Genomic DNA, 23,863 nt, shown 5'->3' with positions numbered 1-23,863 from the left:
CTTCCATACATGGCTACACTCCATACAAATATTTTCAGAAACGACTTCCTGACACCTAAATCTATATTCGATGTTAACAAATTTCTCTTCTTGAGAAACGCTTTCCTTGCCATTGCCAGTCTACATTTTATATCCTCTCTACTACGACCATCATCGGTTATTTTACTCCCTAAATAGCAAAACTCCTTTACTACTTTAAGTGTCTCATTTCCTAATCTAATTCCCTCAGCATCACCCGACTTAATTTGACTACATTCCATTATCCTCGTTTTGCTTTTGTTGATGTTCATCTTATATCCTCCTTTCAAGACACTGTCCATTCCGTTCAACTGCTCTTCCAAGTCCTTTGCTGTCTCTGACAGAATTACAATGTCATCGGCGAACCTCCAAGTTTTTACTACTTCTCCATGAATTTTAATACCTACTCCGAATTTTTCTTTTGTTTCCTTTACTGCTTGCTCAATATACAGATTGAATAACATCGGGGAGAGGCTACAACCCTGTCTCGCTCCTTTCCCAACCACTGCTTCCCTTTCATGGCCCTCGACTCTTATAACTGCCATCTGGTTTCTGTACAAATTGTAAATAGCCTTTCGCTCCCTGTATTTTACCCCTGCCACCTTCAGAATTTGAAAGAGAGTATTCCAGTCAACATTGTCAAAAGCTTTCTCTAAGTCTACAAATGCTAGAAACGTAGGTTTGCCTTTTCTTAATCTTTCTTCCAAGATAAGTCGTAAGGTCAGTATTGCCTCACGTGTTCCAACATTTCTACGGAATCCAAACTGATCTTCCCCGAGGTCGGCTTCTACCAGTTTTTCCATTCGTCTGTAAAGAATTCGCGTTAGTATTTTGCAGCTGTGACTTATTAAACTGATAGTTCGGTAACTTTCACATCTGTCAACACCTGCTTTCTTTGGGATTGGAATTATTATATTCTTCTTAAAGTCTGAGGGTATTTCGCCTGTCTCATACATCGTGCTCACCAGATGGTAGAGTTTTGTCATGACTGGCTCTCCTGAGGCCATCAGTAGTTCTAATGGAATGTTGTCTACTCCCGGGGCCTTGTTTTGACTCAGGTCTTTCAGTGCTCTGTCAAACTCTTCACGCAGTATCTTATCTCCCATTTCATCTTCATCTACATCCTTTTCCATTTCCATAATATTGTCCTCAAGTACATCGCCCTTGTATAAACCCTCTATATACTCCTTCCACCTTTCTGTTTTCCCTTCTTTGCTTAGAACTGGGTTGCCATCTGAGCTCTTGATATTCATACAAGTGGTTCTCTTCTCTCCAAAGGTCTCTCTAATTTTCCTGTAGGCAGTATCTATCTTAGCCCTAGTGAGCCAAGCCTCTACATCCTTACATTTGTCCTCTAGCCATCCCTGCTTAGCCATTTTGCACTTCCTGTCGATTTCATTTTTGAGACGTTTGTATTCCTTTTTGCCTGCTTCATTTACTGCATTTTTATATTTTCTCCTTTCATCAATTAAATTCAATATTTCTTATGTTACCCAAGGATTTCTATTAGCCCGCGTCTTTTTACCCATTTGATCGTCTGCTGCCTTCACCACTTCATCCCTCAGAGCTACCCATTCTTCTTCTACTGTATTTCTTTCCCCCATTCCTGTCAATTGTTCCCTAATGCTCTCCCTGAAACTCTCTACAACCTCTGGTTCTTTCAGTTTATCCAGGTCCCATCTCCTTAAATTCCCACCTTTTTGCAGTTTCTTCAGTTTCAATCTGCAGTTCATAACCAATAGATTGTGGTCAGAATCTACATCTGCCCCAGGAAATGTCTTACAATTTAAAACCTGGTTCCTAAATCTCTGTCTTACCATTATATAATCTATCTGAAACCTGTCAGTATCTCCAGGCTTCTTCCATGTATACAGCCTCCTTTCATGATTCTTGAACCAAGTGTTAGCTATGATTAAGTTATGCTCTGTGCAAAATTCTACAAGGCTGCTTCCTCTTTCATTCCTTCCTCCCAATCCATATTCACCTACTATGTTTCCTTGTCTCCCTTTTCCTACTGACGAATTCCAGTCACCCATGACTATTAAATTTTCGTCTCCCTTCACTACCTGAATAATTTCTTTTATCTCGTCATACATTTCATCTATTTCTTCATCATCTGCAGAGCTAGTTGGCATATAAACTTGTACTACTGTAGTAGGCATGGGCTTTGTGTCTATCTTGGCCACAATAATGCGTTCACTATGCTGTTTGTAGTAGCTAACCCGCACTCCTATTTTTTTATTCATTATTAAACCTACTCCTGCATTACCCCTATTTGATTTTGTATTTATAACCCTGTAATTACCTGACCAAAAGTCTTGTTCCTCCTGCCACCGAACTTCACTAATTCCCACTATATCTAACTTTAACCTATCCATCTCCCTTTTTAAATTTTCTAACCTACCTGCCCGATTAAGTGATCTGACATTCCACGCTCCGATCCGTAGAACGCCAGTTTTCTTTCTCCTGATAACGACGTCCTCTTGAGTAGTCCCCGCCCGGAGATCCGAATGGGGGACTAATTTACCTCCGGAATATTTTACCCAAGAGGACGCCATCATCATTTAATAATACAGTAGAGCTGCATGTCCTCGGGAAAAATTACGGCTGTAGTTTCCCCTTGCTTTCAGCCGTTCGCAGTACCAGCACAGCAAGGCCGTTTTGGTTAATGTTACAAGGCCACATCAGTCAATCATCCAGACTGTTGCCCCTGCAACTACTGAAAAGGCTGGTGCCCCTCTTCAGGAACCACATGTTTGTCTGGCCTCTCAACAGATACCCCTCCGTTGTGGTTGTACCTACGGTACGGCCATCTGTATCGCTGAGGCACGCAAGCCTCCCCACCAACGGCAAGGTCCATGGTTCATGGGGGGGGGGGGGGGGAACATAATGTATAAAACGTTAAAAGAAATAGGAGTAGGCTGGAAGAATAGGAGACAAAAGGGAACCAAACTTCATACAGAGAGCAGAGGGCAGGATGCAAGAGGAAGAACTGAGGTGAGAGACAGGGTTGGAGCATATCTCTAGCGGTTAGTAATATCTGTGGTGATAGATTTGTTGATGAAGTCCTGAATAATATAGGAGGAATAAGAACAGGAAAGTAAGTAAAAATTATCAAATATACGGATGCTTAAGCAGTCCCAGCAGAAAATTAAAAATTTATTTAGAAAATGATAGAGACAGTAGCTAAAACAGGGGAAAAACTGAAATGCAGGTCAACAACAGCAAGCATGCTTTATGCTGATGGAAAATATACCAGAGAAATAAAAAAGGTTTGTATGTCCAAAAGAAACTTTTTGAAAAAGAGTAGGACTACTGTCAAAAACAGAAATAGCAGCTGATCTGGTAACGAGATTAGGAAAATGGTGTATTTGGTGTATAGTTAAATATGGGCCACAAACTTGGACACTGCGGAAGTAAAAGGAGAAATATTTTGAAAGATTTGAGATCTGACTGTGAAGATGACTGGAAAAAAATGAATGGGTATACAGGTCGAGGAATGGTGAAGTATTCGAAAGAGTGAACGAAGCAATAATTTTCCTGAAGTATATAGGTTCGAAGACATTCTAAGGAAAGTTATTTGAAAAGAAACTATGACTGAGAGAAAAATAGAAGGGAAAAGAAACGGAAGTAGGAAAGGATACGGTATCCTGATGAATTTGATTGAGGGCGTGCCCTCCCAAGAAATAAAGAGAACAGGAAGGAATAGGATATCGAGTAGCATAAAGTATAGCTGAAACACTTCTTTTGACACTTTTATATCTTACGATGTTGATAGTTCTTCTTAAATTTATGATAGCGCTTTTAACGATTCGCTCTCTACAGCACTTGTAACCAACAGATAAAGTAGTCCAGAATATCCAGGACGTCCTCCTCCGTCTCCAAAGGCTGGGGAAGGAGATGTACTTTTGGTGGGTGCTAGGACATGCCGGTGTTGCGGGGAATGAAACTGTGGATGTTGATTCCGAGGAGGCGTGTTCTGATCCTCAATACTTCAGTATACCATCCCCCCCCCTCCTCCCCACCACATGTTAAAGCCTCAATGTTGAGGTACAGTGTCATGCGTCGACGGGAAGAAGAGTGGTTCTAAGTGCCAGACAATAAGCTGCGTCTAGCAAAGCTCGCAAAGCTGCCCTGGTATACCCCTTCCCAGCCTCGCAGGCGGGATGAGGTGCCCCTACTGGTCTTCGCAGGGGCCACAGCCCTCTGCCACATGGCTTCTCCCTTCAGCGAGAGGATCCTCCAATGTGTGGTACTAGTGGCGTGTAGATCACAGCTCGCCACATTTTTCTAGACAGTGTTTTATTTTCGGGCCAAAGGGTGGCAGCTATTTTGGCGACAGATTTTCCCTCTATTTTAATTGACAATCAGACGAATGTGGTACGACTTGATACACAACAAAAATTTTGTGAATTGTCTGACTTGTTCCCCAAAATTTTATGGCGACCTTTTTAATATGTTATTCGTTTGTGTTTCGTCACCAAGTAAATCGAAACAGACACATCGCTTACAATATATGCATGTTAGCATTGTTGTTACTTGTAAGGAATAGAAAGACAAAAAGAATAAAAATACGTCTTATGATGGCGAAAGTGTCGCTGAAACTAGTTTGGGGATAGAAAAAAATGTTTGTCTCAAGATGGACCCACAAAACCCACACAGTACTTCAATAACGTTTGCGGAAGCTGCAGCACTCAGAACGAATGACCCGAATAAACCCAAACTACATCTACATTTACATTCACACTCTGTAAACCACTGCGAAATATATGGCTGAGGCTTTTTTTTCTCATCGTCCCAGTTATTAGCACTTTTCCTCGTTCCCGTCATGGAAGAATGACGCTTTAAACGCCTTTGTGCGCGCTTTAATTAATATAATCTTCTCGTCGGGATCCCTACGGGAGCGATACGTAAGGATGTCATAGTATATTCCTAGAGTCATCATTTAAAGCTGGTTCTTGAAACTTTGCACATAGACTTTCTTGCGACAATAAGCATTAAACTTGCATCTCCGTATCACTGTCCTAGGAGGCAGTCACACCTGTGACAATTTATACTGTTCTTCTCTGTTTACGCTCTGCATCCCGTGTTACTCCTATTAAGTCGAGTTTCACACACTAGGCAGTATTCTAGGATGGGCCACACAAGTGATTTGTATGCATTCTCCTTTACATACCGATTACATTTTCCTAATATTCTTACAATGAACCTGCTCCACCTTCGACTGAGCCTATGTATTCTTTCCGTTTCCTATTCCCACAAAATGTTACCCCCATGTTTGTATGGGTTGACCGACTACAATTTTGACTAATCAGTCATAGGATACTATGTGTTTTCTTTTGGTGAAGTGCACAATTTTACATTTATGAAAGACTGAAACAAGTTGCCAATGTTTGCATCACTTTGAAATATTATCAGTATCCGACTGAATACCTCAGTAATTTTTTTCAGACAGTACATCAATATAGATAACTGCATCATCTGTCAAAACTCTGAGGTTGCTATTAATATTGTTTGTAAGATCATTAATATACAACACAACAGCAAGAGTCCGAACATACATTCATTGGACGCATCTGAAATAACTTCTACATCTGTTGATGACTCTCCATCCAAGACAATATGCTGCGTCCCATCTACCAACAAATCCTCAGTCTAGTCACACTTTCGCTTAAGGGCCCGAGGATCGTACTTTAGAGAGTAAGTATAGGCCTGAAGCTGCATCAAACGCTTATCGGAACTCGAGAAGTACTGCATCTACCTATGTTGATCCAAAGCTTACAGTACGTCGTGTGAGAAGAGGGCGAGACGGATTTGACGTGATCGATGTTTTCGGAATACATGCCGGTTTGAATGAAGGGTGTTATTCTGTTTGAGCTAAGGAAACGGTCTAAGGTTCTGCAACGGATGTATGTCAAGGATATTGGACAGTAGTTTTGTTATCCTCCTTGTAAATGGTGTGTCTTGTGCTATATTCCAATTATTGAGCATGGGTTTTTGTTCCATGGACCTGTGGTAGACCATGGTTAAAAGAGGAGCTAACTCATGTGCAAATTCGGCGTAGAATATGACAGCTTTCCTTCAGTCCCTGGAGCTTTGTTCAGTTTTGGCGATTTCAGCTGTTTCTCAACACCATTGACGCTAACACGTACGTCACTCATCATTGCAGTGGTGCTAGAATGGAATTAGGGTAACACTCCTGGATTTTCCTTTGTAAAAGAACATTTGAAAACGGAGTTCAGCATTTGTGATTTTGTTTTTCTCTCCTCAAATACAGTTCCTCCCTCGTCCATGATTGTCTGGTCACTAACTTTGGTTCCATTAACAATCGTTACAAACTCTTAGGATGTGCAGAATGGTAATAAGTGATTAAGATTGCAGAGGCGGCTCAGTAATGCCATTTCTTCTGTAACCAGAAAGGTGAGTATTGCGTAATGCTCAGAGAGCCCACCGCGGTCGAACAAAGTGGAAATATGAATACAGATACCATTAGTCCTCTGGTAGTCTTATATACACGAGCACGGTATCAGTACACTGTGAAAGAATGGGGAAGGAAATAGGCCGTACCATTTCAAAGGAGCCATTCTGGTCTTTGCTTTGAGTGACATAAGGAAATCATGGAAAACCCAGATCTGGGTAGCCGGCCTGGATTTGAACCACCGTCCTCCCGAATGCGAGTCCAGTGTGTTACCACTGCGCCAACTCGCTCATTGTGAAGAAAAGAGCATGGACAAACACCAAGCACTGTGACCACAGTATGGAACAATAGCCGCCTTATTGTAAAGGGCCATATACTCCGGCTGCTGTGTTGTCTTTGACTCCGGTGGTCTGCACAGGTTGCCCATCTAAGTCTGCATCTATATACGTCACGTGGGGTTTCCTTTCATACTGAATTCTCCCAGACAAAAACGGTGAGCAGTATCGCACGGACTATTGCCATGTGCCTAAACTGTTAGACGCAGTTCATTTCATTCGAGTGACGCTGCAGCTGTCACTAAAGTGTTCAGTAAGAAATTTTAACAGCTACAAAACGTCGTCTATTATGACCTGTACACATTTGTATATAGTGCAGTGGCGGTAGGTCGCCCTTTAGAGAGCTAAGACTTTTGCCATTTGATTTAAAAGAATGTGTTTGATGATTTAATTTGCAGGTTTTTCAAAAGAATAATACGTCCCAAATCTTGAACCAGGCCATGTGTTCACGATCATCATCATCATCATCATCTTCATAATCGTGAACCCACCACCACCTTGATCACAATCACAATTCTGTTTCCTCTTCCTACATCGACATTTAGAGTTACAGAGACACTAATATCGGCACAGATGTCTAACAAGCTGAGGTAATACAGATCTCCCATTGAGCGACGGTAAGAATTTTACCTGTAGTGGAATGTCACGGCAAGGGACTGACTGTGTGAAATTACTAATGCATGAAAGCTCTTGAGTTACATGGGGTGTAATTTGATCTACAATGTTCCGAATGATAATACTTCATCCCATTTGGCTGAGTATTCTGCACCTATAGACTAAAACGCGTCACACTTTCCGGATCCTTCCTTGAAAACTAAATTTGGTTACTCTGTTGTGATCGAGGAGAACAAGAGAGACATATCTCTGGCAAAATTGCCGTTAAACGGACGACTGATGGATCACCACCGCGGCCGTGGCTTAAGCTCATCGGTTAATTGCGAGCACCGGAAAGTTATATCTTATGCGTCACATACGTGTGACATAGTGTTTATACTTAAAACCAGCGTTAAAGCATCAAGCAGTGATGCTGTGGATTCATTTTGTAGCTCCAAGTGACATTATTGTTTTAAATGTGAAAAATTATTGGGCAGTCAACACGTTTCACGTCTGCGGAGCGTTGTGTTAATCTTCTTCTCAGTTGTCATTATGATGTCGTTCTCAGTTCATTTCTGTTCTTGAGTTAAAGTCTTGAGCTCGCGTACCTATTGCAACCAGTTTCAAAAACATTACGAAGATCAGAGTTTGTATGCACCAACAAATTAACCTTTCAATCGTGTCAAAACTTGTGATCTTCCTATCGTTTATTGGCAGGTATTCCAGTCCCCGCCAATGAAAATGTGTAGATCGACAAATACATCTTCAGCGGAAATAAGGCCCACATTATATTAAACTGTGGAGCCTATTGTTTTTCTAAACATTGGTGTCTTTTCAGATTCTTAGGATCTGTTGCCGTCATATTGCTAACTAAACCCAAAAAAGAAAATGTTTGTTTATTAGGCAGGTGCATAAGTTCGTAGTGTTTTTGTTTTGCATATAGGTATCCCGGTTTCTATGAGTTTATTTATCGATTGCCATTTTTCTGTTGTAGTTCGCTGTCACTACTTGAGTTTAGATATAGTCATTTTATCATCTGGAGGGAGGGAGTTGAGCTGTGGATGCTAGAAAATGGAGTGCCAAGTGGAGAAATCGGAACGTTTCCCATATATTCTTCTGTTTGAGTTCAGTAGAGGGGTGACAACTGTGAAGGCAGCCAGAAACATTTTTGCCGTGTATGGGGATAACTTCATTGGAGACAGCACGACAAGAAAATGGTTTTCTCGTTTTAAGGAGGATCGTTTTGACACGTTCAGGAACTCATTCGGCGTTTGATGAAGATCATTTAAACGCTTTAATCCACAATGACCCACGTCAGTGTGTTAGAGAACTGACAAATGTGATGAACTGTGATCATTCCACCATCGTGAGACATTTGCATGCAATGGGGAAGGTTCGAAAATCGGCTGTATAGGTACCGCATGCTCTAAGCCAAAATCACAAAAATCAGTGAGTGGCCATATGTAGATCTCTGCTTGCTCGTCATCAATTTGCCCGTGAACAACACCAACTGTGGTGTCTTTATGCTAACATAAGGAAAAGAAAGGAATGGCTCAACCCAAATATCCGAACCACAATAAAACATATGGTAACATGCGCCGAATTGTCAACAGAATGAGTGTATGTTAGGAACACTTGGATTCTTCGTGGAGAGGGGATGGGCTGGGCAACGAAGCACTAGCAATTGCGAGCAGAGACCCCACTACTTCTGCGGCACGTTCCCGACCCTGACCTACCCCACAAATCACACAGGTGAATAATAAATGAGTAGTACAGCAGATACAGGAATATGACGGCAAACATCTGGTGTCTGTAACAAAGGAAGATCTTGAACTCGTTAAAGATGCTGTTAGAAGGCTGAAACTGGGAAAAATGACAAGGCAGTAAAGGACGTTGTTGTAAATGAGGAACGTCACAGGGTTCTGTTATGGGTCCATTGCTTCTCTTTATCTATATCAATCATCTGCATATAAACTTGACAGATGAGACAAAAATTGTTCTCTTTGCAGGTGACAAAAGTGTTGTTTTGAAAGACAGGGGTTCATAGCACGTGGCTCTCAAAGAACGGATTAAAGATTATGTATAACAAGACACAGTACATGCCGTTTCAGATACATAACACTTGCATAAGCGTAATTTTAATGTTGACAATTGTGAAACTGTGAAGTCGACTATTTTCAATCTTCATTAGCGGCGATCGATGGAAGACCTTCTTGGAACTTTCTTTTTTCTTTTTTTTTTTCTTTTTTTTTTTTTTTGACTCATCAGTCTTCTGACTGCTTTGATGCGGCCCGCCACGAATTTCTCTCCTATGCTAACCTTCTCAGCTCAGAGCAGCAATTGTACCTCATGTCCTCAATTATCTGGTAGATGCATTCCAGTATGAGTCTTCCTCTACAGTTTTACCACTCCTCAGCACCCTCTAGTACTATGGAAGTTTCCCTTGATGCCTTAACAGATGTCATATCATTCTGTCCCTACTTCTTCTCAGTGTTTTTCTATGTGTTCTCTTCCTCGCAGGTTCTGTGGAGCACCTCCTCATTCCTTATCTTATCCGTCCACCTAATTTTCAGCATGCGCCTGTAGCACTATATTTCAAAGACTTTGATTCTCTTCTTTTCTAGTTTTATCGCTGCTCATGTGTCACTACTATACAGTGCCATGCTCCAAACGTACATTCACAGAAATTTCTTCGTCAAGTTAAGACCTATGTTTAACACTAGCAGACTTGTCTTTGCCAGGAATCCCTTTTCACGAGAGCTAGTCTCCTTTTTATGTTCTCCTTGCTCTGTCCGTCATATGTTGTCCTGCTGCCCAGGTAGCAGAATTTCTGAACTTCATCTACTTCGTGATCACCAGTTAAAATGTTAATTTCCTGGCTGTTCTGATTTCTGCTACTTCTCATTGCTATGGTCTTTCTTCGAGTTACTTTCAATCCATATTCTGTACTCATTCGAGTGTTCAGACCATTCAACATATCCTGCAACTGTTCTTCACTTTCACTAAGGTAGAAATGTCATCAGTGAATCTTATCATTGGTGTCCCTTCACCCTGCATTTTAATATAACTCTTGAACCTTTCTTTTATTTCTTTCATTGCTTGTCCAATGTAGGAGCGAAAGCCCACATCCATGTCTTACATCATTTTTAAGCCGAGCACTTCGTTCTTGATCCTCCAATCTTACTGATCTCTTTTATTGCTTATACATATTATATATTACCCGCCCTTCTCTACAGTTTACCCCTATTTTCCTCAGAATTTCGAACATCTTACACGATTTGATATTGTCGAACGCTTTCTCAGGGTCGAAAAATTCTATGAAAGTGTCTTGGTTTTTGTTCAGTCTTGCTTCCATTATCAACTGCAACGTCAGAACTGGTCTATGGTGCCATTTCCTTTCATAAAGCCAAACTGATCGTCATCCAAGAGATCCCCCAATTTCTCTTCTATTCTTCAGTATATTATTCTTGTAAGCAACTTGGATGCATGTTCTCTTAACCTGATTGTGCGATAATTCTCGCACTTGTCGGCTCTTGCTATCTTCGGAATTGTGTGGCTGATGTTTATCGAAAATCTGATGGTATATCACCAGTCTCACATGTTCTACACACCAACGTGAATAATCGTTTCTTTGCCACTTGGCGCAACGATTTTAGAAATTCTGATGAAATGTTGTCAATCAAATGGTTCAAATGGCTCTGAGCACTATGGGACTCAACATCTTAGGTCAGAAGTCCCCTAGAACTTAGAACTACTTAAACCTAACTAACCTAAGGACATCACACACACCCATGCCGGAGGCAGGATTCGAACCTGCGACCGTAGCAGTCCCGCGGTTCCGGACTGCAGCGCCAGAACCGCTAGACCACCGCGGCCGGCTGTTGTCAATCCCTTAAGCCTTATTTGATCATAAGTCTTTCAAAACTCTTTTAAATTTTGATTCAATTGCTGGATCGCCTATCTCTTCCATATCAACTTCTTTTTCTTCTTCTGTCACGTCGTGAAATTGTGCCATTGAACTCTTAATGTTACCACCCTTGCTTTCAGTTCCACGGAAGGTTGTTTTGACTTTTCCATATGCTGAAGTAGTCATTCCGACAATCATTTCTTTTTCGTTTGTTATATTTTCCATGCAGTTATTGCGCTTTAACTTCTACGCGTTTCCTTTTTATTTAATTCCTAACTGACTTGTTTTTTTCTATATTTCTGAATTTTGATGAACATTTTTGTACTTCCTTCTTACGTCGATCAGCTGAAGTATTACAACTGGTATCCATGGTTTCTTCGCAGTTGCCTTCCTTTTACCTATGGTTTTCTTTGCAACTTCTGTGACTGAGATGTCCACTCCTCTTCAGTTGTTCTGTCTACTGAGCTACTCATTATCTCAGTGCCTATAGCCTCAAAGAACTACAAGCGCATCTCTTCATTCCAGAGTACTTCCGTATCCCACACGGGGTCCCGGGTTCGATTCCCGGCGGGGTCAGGGATTTTCACCTGCCTCAAGATGACTGGGTGTTTGTGTTGTCCTCATCATTTCATCATCATCCAGGAAAGTGGCGAAATTGGACTGAGCAAAGATTGGGTAATTGTACGGGCGCTGATAACCACGCAGTTGAGCGCCCCACAAACCAAACATCATCATCATCATCACCCGTATCCCACTTCTCTGCGCACCGATTCTTCCTACTAATCTCTTCAACTTCAGCCTACTCTTCATCATTACTAAACTGTGATCTGTGTCTGTATCTGCTCCTGGGTACGCCTTACAGTCCAATATTTGATTTCGGAATATCTGCCCGACAATTATGTAGTCTAACTGAAATCTTCGTGTATTTCCAGGCCCTTTCCAAGTATACCTCCTCCTCTTTTGATTCTTGAACGGAGTATTCGCCATTACTACCTGATATTTGTTGCCGAACTCTATTAACCGCTCTCCTCTCTCATTTCTACTAAGAAGTCCATATTCTCCTGTAACACTTTCTTCTGTTCACACCGCTACAAGCGCATTCAAATCTCCCATGACTATTAGGTTTTCATATTCCTTTGCGTACTGAATAATCCATTCAATACCTTCATTTAATTTATCTGTCTATTCTTCCTCTGCTTGCGACGTTGGCCTGTGTACCTGAACTATTATTGTTGTTGTTGTTTTTGTTGTTGGTCTGCTGTCGACTCTGATAAGAACAACCCTATCACTGAACTGTTCACAGTAATTCACTCTCTGTCCTACTTTGGTCCTCATAACGAATCCTATTTCACTTATATCATTTTCTGCTGCTGTTGATATTATCTTGTACTCGTCTGACCAGGAGTCCTTGTCTTCTTTCCATTTCACTTCACTGACCCACACGATACCTACAAAGTCTTACCATTTTCCTTTCCATATTTTCTTGGTTCCTTACCACGTTCAAAATTTTGACAGTCCACGCCCCGACTCGTAGAACGTTATTCTTTCGTTGCTTATTCAATCTTTTTCTCATGGCTACCTCCCCCTTTTCTGTCTCCTCCTGCAGATCCGATGGGGAACTTGTTCGGAATCTTTTGCCAATGAAAAGACCATCATGACACTTTTTCAGTTACAGGCCACCTGTCCTGTGGATACACATCATGTGTCTTTACAGCAGCGGTTTCCATTGCCTTCTGCACGGTCATGCCGTTGATGAATGCTGATTCCTCCACCTTTAGGAGCAGTTTCCCACCCGAAGGGCAAGAGAGTGACCTGAACCTCTACTCGCTCTCCCGCCCTCTTTGACAAGGTCGTTCGCCGAGTGAGGGCGACTTGTTAAACCGGAAGTCTTCGGCCAACATTGATGATGATTTTTATTCAAAATTTAAGCGATGGTGGGGCTCGAATCCCGGATTTAGGATGTTTCTCATTAGTGATCAAAGCGCTACCCGTAGACCACGGGTTCTTAGAAGTATCCTGTTCAAAATCTTGTGCAGAAACAGAATGCTGCAATCTTCACTTTGAGAATAATTTTCTCTATCTCCGGACTGTATAGCGAATTATTCGTTTTCACTATGAAGTTTGCGCAACCGACATCATCTTCAAATACCAAGCATCAGAGTTTCATAGTCTCTCCCACCCTACGCGCAAACTATTAGTCCAACAGAAAAATGAACAGGACCTTGTTGTAGGAAATGTGGTATAGTTAAATTCTGTATTGGAATAAGTTTCCGCTAGTGGCCATTGCTTTCGAATTATTAAAGAAAAATGTAGGAAAGTGACCGTCAAACGCGTTTTTCTTGAATAACTCGACAACCATGGCCCTCAACGAAAACGTATCTCGGTACAAAATCTAACTACACTAACAACAACAACAACAACAAATCGCAGTAACACAGAAGAAGTTTTGCGACGTAAACGGAAGTTGGCAGGCGTGTTCCTACATCTCAAAGATGATGTCTATTCAAATTTCGCTCCAGTCGCATAGGAGTGGGCTAGGAGCGCCACTATGAGGATACAAGTCAGGTTCGCTTTAAAATGGTTCAAATGGCTCGGAGCACTATGGGACTCAACTGCTGAGGTCATTAGTCCCCTAGAACTTAGAACTAGTTAAACCTAACTAACCTAAGGACATCACAAACATCCATGCCCGAGGCAGGATTCGAACCTGCGACCGTAGCGGTCTTGCGGTTCCGGACTGCAGCGCCTTTAACCGCACGGCCACTTCGGCCGGCAGGTTCGCTTTAAATACACGCTATAACGGTTACCTTAGCGTTAGTTACTTTTGAGATTGGACGTGGTGGGTTGATGTCAGACGATGATGATGTTAGACGATGAAGACGCCATTATCAACACTTCACTGTGTTTGAGTGAGATCGTGTAATAGGGCTACGACAAGCAGGATGTTCCTTCTGTGACGTTGCAGCGTGACTTGCCTGACATTTAGCCACTGCACATGACTGCTGGCAGCGGTAGTCACGACAACGTACAGTCGAAAGAAGACCAGTTCGGACGGCTACGTGGCACCACCGAGAGGGAAGACCATCGAGTTCGGAGTTTGGCTCTGGCATGCCGTACTGCATCTGCAGCGTTATTACGAGCAGCAGTTGGCACCATAGTGACACAAAGAACTGTTACAAATCGGTTACTTCAAGGACACTCCGAGCTACATGCCCTGCTCCGTCCATTCCACTGACCCAAAGCCACTGCTATTTGCGGCTTCAGTGGTATCAAGCGAGAGCTCACTGGAAGGCTGGGTGGAGGCCTGTGGTGTTTTCTGATGAAAGCTGGTTCTGCCTCGGTGGCAGTGATGGATGTGTGTTGGTTAGAAAGAGGCCAGTTGAGGGCCTACAATCAACGTGCTGCGCGCTAGGCACGCAAGACCTACACCTGGAGCTATGGCCTGGGTTGCGATTTCGTATGACAGCATTAGCATTTGAATGAGTCAATACTGTCAACAACAAATCCTACCACGTACAGGGCTGGCAGAGTTAGAATGATGACACACCTAAAGAACTGCTTACATGAAGTTCGCAAACTGAAATTGCATATCAACCCGACCGCTCGCTTCTGGGTTCAAATGGCTCTGAGCACTATGGGACTTAACGTCTGAGGTCATCAGTCCCCTACAACGTAGAACTACTTAAACCTAACTAACCTAAGGACCTCACACACATCCATGCCCGAGGCAGGATTCGAACCTGCGCCTAGAACCGCTCGGCCACACCGGCCGGCTCGCTTCTGGGCTAACATCATTCTTGGTGTGTGCACAGAGCTGCTCCAATGTACGGGGTGATTCAGTTGCCTCTTCATATGGGTTTTACACAACCCGCAACACCTTCAAATACCACGCCCGAGATTTCCATATTCTCTTGCTCGCTACGCTCAAACCATTATTACTACAGGAAAAATAGATTGGAAATTTAATGTGGGAAATTTAATGTACACTGACAGAAAAAAATCGCAACACCAAAAAATAATTAACGTGTAGCAGAGTAATTTAAGTGATTGGCATTGCAAGATTACGGGTGCAAGATAAGCTGTTGCAACTGTGAAATACTGGTACATCAGCAACCGCTGTAACCGTCAGAATGTTGAATGTAAGCACGCAAACGTACATGCATTCTGCTGCACAGGTGCCAGATGTCAGTTTGTAGGATGGAGTTCCACGCCCGTTGCACTTGGTCGGTCAATACAGGGTGGTTAACGCTGGCTGTGGATGACACTGGAGTTGTCATCCGACGATGTCCTATACGCGTTCTATTGGAGACAGATCTGGTGGTCGAGCATGTTGAGCTACGACAGCGGTATGTGAACGAAAATTATGCTGTTGGAAAACCTCCACTGGAATGCTGTCCATAAATGGCAGCACAACTGGTCGAATCACTAGATCCACGTACGTATTCGCAGCCGAGGTGCGTGAATGACCACATTCAAAAGAAACTGCAACATTCATTCAGTGAACGCTAGATGGAAAAACGATATGCACTTGGATAAAACTTTCTTAAGCACTGTAGGGAAAAATGTGCACTATTCAGCACCTTTTACTTTCAATAGGCTTCCAGCAGATATGAAAATATCAATACAAACTGAAAGGTTTCCTTGTGCCTCGCTCCTTTCTGTTCTGTACAGATGCTCCTCACAGTAGCTGAGAACTTTTCTCTGTACTGTGTTATTTATTTCTATAATTCTTTCCGTGTTTCTTTAATTTTTTAAAGACTTTCTACGTCAAATTTCTAATTATCATTCTGTAAACTATGTACAGAGTCTTTTCGTAACTAACTTTGGCTTGTGCGGTGCCACGAAACCGTAAAATAAATAAATAAGTAAATATTCAGCCACATAACTGAAAGTGCACGTCCAGTAATCAGCCAAGCAAATGTCAGTAGTCGGATCAGATTGGATATCAGGCAACTCAATACAATGAACACCGTGGACCGTGACACCTCACCTCTCTACTTACTTATTTACATGCCCTTTTCATACTCCACCCTGATGGGGTGCAGAGGGATCCCTCACGCCACTCACTCCGCTCTTTACTGCCAAGAGTCATACAGTTTAGGTTATGTTTGTACTTTATTAATTATCTTTGTCACAACAACGCAGCGGGGTCTTCATAATTTGGGTTCTCCATCTCGTAAATAGGAATATGGAATTGGCTTTGGAAGGCATTGAGGACAGCTCCGGCATTCGCTTTACCGTAGAGAAGACCTCCGAAACCCTGGCCGGATGTGCTGGTGGTGCCACTTCGCCCGTACAGATGTCATCTCACCATCTCCTGCTCGGTCGCCTGGTCCATCCCTGTGACTCTTCCAGTCAATTCATTTCCTTCGTTGCAGCATGTTTTTTCGGGAGTTGTCACGCAACTGACAGATCCAACTACTTCATCTGCTTGTGACGTTCCGTCCAACATCTGAGATCGGAGTCGAGGCGGAAGTTATTCTGTCTGCGATGCCCAATCCTCCTCCTTCAGCTTTATTGGACATCCCTCAGTTTTGGTTCAAATGGCTCTAAGCACTATGGGACTTAACATCTGAGGTCATGAGTCCACTAAACTTACAACTACTTTAACCTAACTAACCTAAGGACATCACACACATCCATGCCCGAGGCAGGATTCGAACTTGCCACCGTAGCAGCGGCGCGGTTCCGGACTGAAGCGCCTAGAACCGCTCGGCCACAATGGCCGGCATTAGTTTTGGAACGCAGGGTATGGTCACCTTGTGTGTGCAACGTACTCCCTTCCATAAACGCATTACTCAGCCGGGGTCTTTAAAATGTGAATGTCACTGGCGATTAGACAGTCAGAGTCAGAACTTGACGAGAAATCTTTCATGTGCTAGAATGCAAATGAAATTTTACCTTCCACTAATCCACATTTGTCTTCGATAATTTAGTAAGAGCGGTGATACACATGGCGAGCCACTAATCAAAATCTGCATATCATCAGCAGTATTACACGCCCTGCAAATCTGGCTTTTCTTCTACTTTCCCAGAGCCTTCTTCACTTTCCCATTCTTTCTAATAATTCGTCACATTGTTGTTTACCTTTCCAGTTATTTACAGTCTTTGGCAGCGCCACTGTTTAGGTGCTCAGAAGTCCCTCTTACACTGTCTCTTACTGTTATTCTTCCGTATAGTGTTATTTTGCACTGTGTCACTTTCAAACTCTTCCGCCTCCTATGATGAGATATGGCGAGCATGACATTTCTGTCATCACTGAAGGTGCATTCTCAAATTACCGTTGACTCATCTTTAAGGGATGGAACAGGTTTGCATCAGCTTAGTGCCTGGTGAAGAGCAATCAATTTTTTGTTTGTTTGCAACCGGCTTCTTATAATAACACATCGTATGTGGGGAAATTATGAGACATTTTGTAGTAAATGCGTGTCTGAAACTGTTTGAAGCCAACAACGATGCTGGCGGGTTCGCTCTTGCCAGTAATGCAGTAAACAAGTCGAAGCCAGCTAACACCAGACATGGTTGCTTTTTTTGTCCTTTCACCGGCTTCTCATGGCATGTAACAAACCCGCAATGTGCTAGTATTGCTAGTATCGTATGGCTACAATATAAATCAACCACAAATGCAGTAAGATGATTCATAGAGATGGAAGACATGAAATGAATGATCACATAGGCTCAGTAATAGGTAAAGCAGGCGCCAGACTTCGTTTTATTCGTAGAATACTGACGAAACGTAACCATTTTAAATGAAGATTGCTTACAAGGCACTTCCACGGTCCTTCAAAGGAAATAGCTAAAGTGTGCCAGGTCCATAATAAACAGGACTAAAATGTGATAATGAACGTACAGTACACAAATGGTCACAAGTTTAGTTGGCTCACGAGACACCGTCACGGAAATGCTTAAAAATCTGAAATACCAGACTCTTAAAGACGTATGCCAGTTATCCCACGAACAAAAATTCAAGAACTAGTACTAGATGAAGAATAAGGGAATACGCTACTGTCTCCGTGCATCGCTCGCTTGGGGAACGTGAGGGCTAGGTTAGACATATGAGGTGTGTGAGAAAAGTAATGAGACTGATTTTTTATCTACCGAAGGTTTTTTTTTTTCAAACAGCAATTTTGTCCAATTCAAAGTAATTCCCTTTGCCAGTTATACGTGGGGGGCGGGGGGAGATCATTGTCCCCATTCTTGGTAGGGTAGCTGAAAGGCTTCAACTGGTAGGGCCTTGTGTCGGTAACAGTCTTTTGAATGTTCTCCAGAGCCCCAAAATTACGTCCTTTTAAGCCAGTTCCCAATTTCGGAAAAAGAAAAAAAGTCGTAAGGACTAAGATCAGGTGAATACGGGGTCTCGGGATATAAGGGATGCCTGTTAAGAACAAAAATTCCGTGATGGAAGTGGCTGTGTGACATGGGACGTTGTCCTGATGCAGCATCCACTTGTCTGCAATGTCCGACATCACTCGATTCACCTTTTTCCTGGGCATTTCAAGGACATCTTGGTGACACCATTAGTTGACAGCATGGCACGTTCGACGTTTTCGTCTATTTTTGGATTTGAAGGTCTCCCTGAGCAACGTTCATCTTCAACATGTTCTCGGCCTTCCAAAAATTATTTGTGCCAACGAAAAACTTGTGGCATTGCTAAGGAATGTTCCTCAAAGACCAGTTTATACTTTTCAAAGGTCACACTCGCGGATGTGTCAAGTTTAATACAAAACTTGATTTCATGATGATGCTCTAAACTCAGCTGTTCCATTTTCGTAACACACAATATAAACACAGCTTTAGTGATGGGGTGCTCCCAAAAATCGCTTAATGGCTATACGGAGCTGAAACTCAGATTGATCCTATGGAAGATATGAACACATTGGTCTACGCAAGTAGAAAAACACAGTTTTGCCGGATCGCTCGCAGTGTTGTCAGTCTCATTTCTTTTCTTGTACACATCGTTTACAGAGCGCCCAGGGATATTTGAGATGTCACTCTTCCTGGGCTCCACAAGCGAATGGAAAGCCAAGAAACCCTGCTACGTGATGCGATGGGAAACACCCTCCGCCGTGCTCTTCACAGTAGTTTTCAGAGTGCCGATGCAGATGTAGACGTTCTCAGAAACATGCCGCACGGGGTAGCCGCGCGGTCTCGGGGCGTCTTGTCACGGTCCGCACGGCTCCCCCCATCGGAGGTTCGAGTCCTCCCTCGGGCATGGGTGTGTGCGTTGTACTTAGCACAAGTTAGATTAAATAGTGTGTAAGCTTAGGGACCGATGACCTCAGCAGTTTGGTCCCATAAGACCTTACCACAGATTTTCAAAAAGTTTTCAGAAACACACTTTCTATCGCCAGTGATGACAGACACTGCCGTTTGTGGCGGGTATACTTACCTACCGACCAGTTCTTCTAAAAAGTGTTTCTGCTTCCCGTAGCTCTCAGAGCATCGAACTTCACCTTACGCACAGGCGTGACTCATGTAGCCGTTTGGCGTATCGATTAATCGCACCTATTCGTGAGGTTGTAGGTGAACTGGAAGAGTCATACCAAAATCATAGCATCCGGAAAAATCGAAATTTGTTTCGATGCTTGAAATATACTGTGTATTCGTACTTAAGCAGATAAAAGTTTTGCACTGAAATGGGAAGAAGCGAAGGTGCCAGTGTTGATCATCAGGTTTCACTTGTTAACAAAAACATCAAATTTAAAAAAAAAGTACAAAATCATACATAGTTGCCCACAAAGTATTCGTAAAAATTCTAGCGAAGAGAAACAAAATTCTTTCGACCGATAACCCAACGACTATCAAAGTTCATTAGAAAAGGTAGACCGTCCCCAGAACCTATTTTCAATTTGGAATCACGAATTAACGGACTCTGAAGACGTAGTTAGAACGTTTGTGGATTTGAAGTGGGTATTTGCCTCTTTTGATAGGGAAACTAGAGAAAAAATAATCTGAAAATTTTCTATTAAAAATGAATTAGCAAATTTAATCCGTCAAATACTTGCAGAAACTATCTGAAAAGTTAAGATCACCGGCGAAATTTCCTACTCCTTTAAAAATCAGGTGTAAGACAAGGTGGTGGCTTCTCTAAAGAACTTTTCAACTGAGTCTTATAAAAGGAGTAAGAATTTGGAGTGCAAAATTAAAAGAATGCCAAGTATTACCGATAAAATTGGGAAGAAAGAAAGATTGTACTGAGGAAAATTGCCTGACACCTTCACACTAACTTACTGTATTATCTGAAAATCTAATAGTCGAGCCGGCCGTTGTGGCCGAGCCGTTCTAGGCGCTACAGCCTGGAGCCACGCGACCGCTACGGTCGCAGGTTCGAATCCTGCCTCGGGCATGGATGTGTGTGATGTCCTTAGGTTAGTTAGGTTTAAGTAGTTCTAAGTTCTCGGGGACTGATGACCTCAGAAGTTAAGTCTCATAGTGCTCAGAGCCATTTGCACCATTTTTGTAATAGTAGCATAAATACAAGTCGGTTTCTTGGAATACCTAGCAAGTAGACCAGCTTTAAGAATCTCTGTAGAGAAAACCAAATTTATCAGTAACACAAAAAATGCATCAAAATTTTAATTGACATTTGTCAAATAGAAAAGGCTCATACGTTCAAGTATCTGGAGTGGTAATTCAAGAAAATAGGATAGAAAATCTGTCAATAATGAAAGATTACACAAAATGAAAAGAATATATTCTATATAGGAAAATTTTAGGAAAGCGTAACTCTTCTATAAAGCAGGACGCGTACAGAACACTAATGTGACCCATCCTTCAGTGCAACTAGAGTGTTTGAGATTACCTCCAGGTCGTGTTAAAGGAAGATACCGCAGAAATTCAGTGACGTGTTGCTAGATTTTTTACCGATAGATTCGATCAACGCAAGAGTGTTAGGATGCCTTCTGAACTAAAATAGGAAACCTTGGAGGGAAGACATCTTTCTTTTCGCGAAACACTATTGAGAAAATTTTAAGCCATTTATGAGTGATAGCAGCGATTTACTGCCGCCAACGTACATTTTTTGCAAGGACAGCGAAAACATTACAAGAGAAATTAGGGCTCGTATGGAGCCTTGCATACAGTCGTTTTCCCCTGCCTCCATGTGCGAGTGGTACAGGAAAGTGAAAGACTAGTAGTGGTAAAAAGTATCGTCCGCCATGCTCCGTGTGGTACCTTACAAAGCTAGCACTGAATTATAAATTAGACATACTAAAAACGTTAGAGAATAGAATCGTGTGGAAATATTTAGTTCCAATAAGAAGCGCAAAATCCTGGAAATTGAGAAACAATGATGAAATACACTACTGGCCATTAAAATTGCTACACCACGAAGGTGACGTGCCACAGACGCGAAATTTAACCGACAGGAAGAAGATGCTGTGATCAAATGATTAGCTTTTCAGAGCATTCACACAAGGTTGGCGCCGGAGGCGACACCTACAACGTGCTGACACGAGGAAAGTTTCCAACCGATTCCTCATACACAAACAGCAGTTGACCGGCGTTGTATGGTGAAACGTTGTTGTGATGCCTCGTGTAAGGTGGAGACTCTAATAAAGGTCGAATTGTAGCTTATCGCGATTGCGGTTTATCGTATCGCGACATTGCTGCTCGCGTTGGTCGAGATCCAATGACTTTTAGCAGAATATAGAATCGGTGGATTCAGGAGGGTAATAGGGAACGCCGTGCTGGATCCCAACGACCTCGTACCACTAGCAGTCGAGATGACAGGCATCTTATCCGCATGGCTGTAACGGATCGTGCAGCCAGGTCTCGATCCCTGAGTCAACAGATGGGGACGTTTGCAAGACAACAACCATCTGCACGAACAGTTCGACAATGTTTGCAGCAGCATCAGATCGGAGACCATGGCTACGGTTACCCTTGACGCTGCATCACAAGACAGGAGCGCCTGCGATGGTGTACTCAACGACGAACCTGGGTGCACGAATGGCAAAACGTCATTTTTTCGGACGAATTCGGCTTCTGTTTACAGCATGATGATGGTCGCATCCGTGTTTGGCGACATCGCGGTGAACTCACATTGGAAGCGTGTATTCGTCATTGCCATACTGGCGTATCACCCGGCGTGATGGTATGGGGTGCCATTGGTTACACGTCTCGGGCACCTCTTGTTCTCATTGACGGCACTTTGAACAGTGGACGTTACATTTCAGATGTGTTACGACCCGTGACTCTACCCTTCATTCGATCCCTGCGAAACCCTACGTTGCAGCAGGGTAATGCACGACCGCATGTTACAGGTCCTGTACGGGCCTTTCTGGACACAGAAAATGTTCGACTGCTGCCCTGGACAGCACATTCTCCAGATCTCTCACCAACTGAAAACGTCTGGTCAATGGTGGCCGAGCAACTGGCTCGTCACAATACGCCAGTCACTACTCTTGATGAACTGTGGTATCGTGTTGAAGCTGCATGCACAGCTGTACCTGTACACGCCATCCAAGGTCTGTTTAACTCAATGCCGAGGCGTATCAAGGCCGTTATTACGGCCAGAGGTGTTTGTTCGGGGTACTGATTTCTCAGGATCTATGCACCCAAATTGCGTGAAAATGTAATCATATGTCAGTTCTAGTATAATATATTTTACCAATGAATACCAGCTTATCATCTGCATTTCTTCTTGGTGTAGCAATTTTAATGGCCAGTAGTGTATATAAAAATATAGACAACGAAACTGAGACAATAAGGAAAAAAAGACTGAAATTTTTTAGACATCCACACAGGATGGATATCAATAAGTTGACGAAACAAATCTTTAAATATTTGTGGGTCAAGAAGTTAACAAAGAGCTGGATGCAAGAAGTTAAAAATATTTAGAAATACACTACATAAAAGCGGCAGAAGATGTAGAAAAATATATTTTTTTAAGAAAAGTGATAAATTTAGAAAGATTCCAAGATGGAAGGAGTAAGAGAACGGATCTGAAGTGGTCTGACGAAATAAAAAAGAGACATGTCCAGAAGGTGAAAGAATATAGGAGAAAAGAAAAGAGCAAATAAGAAGGAACTGAAATTGGGACATGGTCTCCAGTTGGCCAAAACGGAAGAGATAAAAGTCATCTGATAATTAGGAAGCCAACATAGTGTTGAAACTAGCAAATGATCGATATGCGATTGATTAGAAGCGACAGTGGCACATGACCCTGTACACGATAGCATCAAAGCTGAAAATGCAAGCATATGATTAAATAGTCGACACGAGGGAGGAAGTACCCATGCAAAGAGATATAACGTTTAAGCCACTTAAGTTACATTCGGGAGCATCGTGGTTTCCGTAAACCGCTGAAAGAAAATGCCGAGATGGTTCCGTTGAAAAAGAAACGGTCGATCTCCTTGTACTCCTTCTCTAGTGGTCTCGTCGTGGTCGAATACTGATCTGTCTTGCTTTTTTTGTCTGTAGAGGGCAACGAGAAAACCTTGAGGGACAAAGAAAAATAATTCCGAACGAAGACATCTCGAGGACAATCAAGAGATTGTATACTATCGCTGAGCAATATACGTCATGAAACTAATCTTATTTTGGAAACGTGAACAAACAAAACCCATTCCGTTTCATAGTTAATTTTTT

The sequence above is a fragment of the Schistocerca cancellata genome, chromosome 1, assembly GCF_023864275.1.
Source record: "Schistocerca cancellata isolate TAMUIC-IGC-003103 chromosome 1, iqSchCanc2.1, whole genome shotgun sequence".
Taxonomy (NCBI): Eukaryota; Metazoa; Arthropoda; class Insecta; order Orthoptera; family Acrididae; genus Schistocerca; species Schistocerca cancellata.
This window is presented reverse-complemented; position numbering follows the sequence as displayed.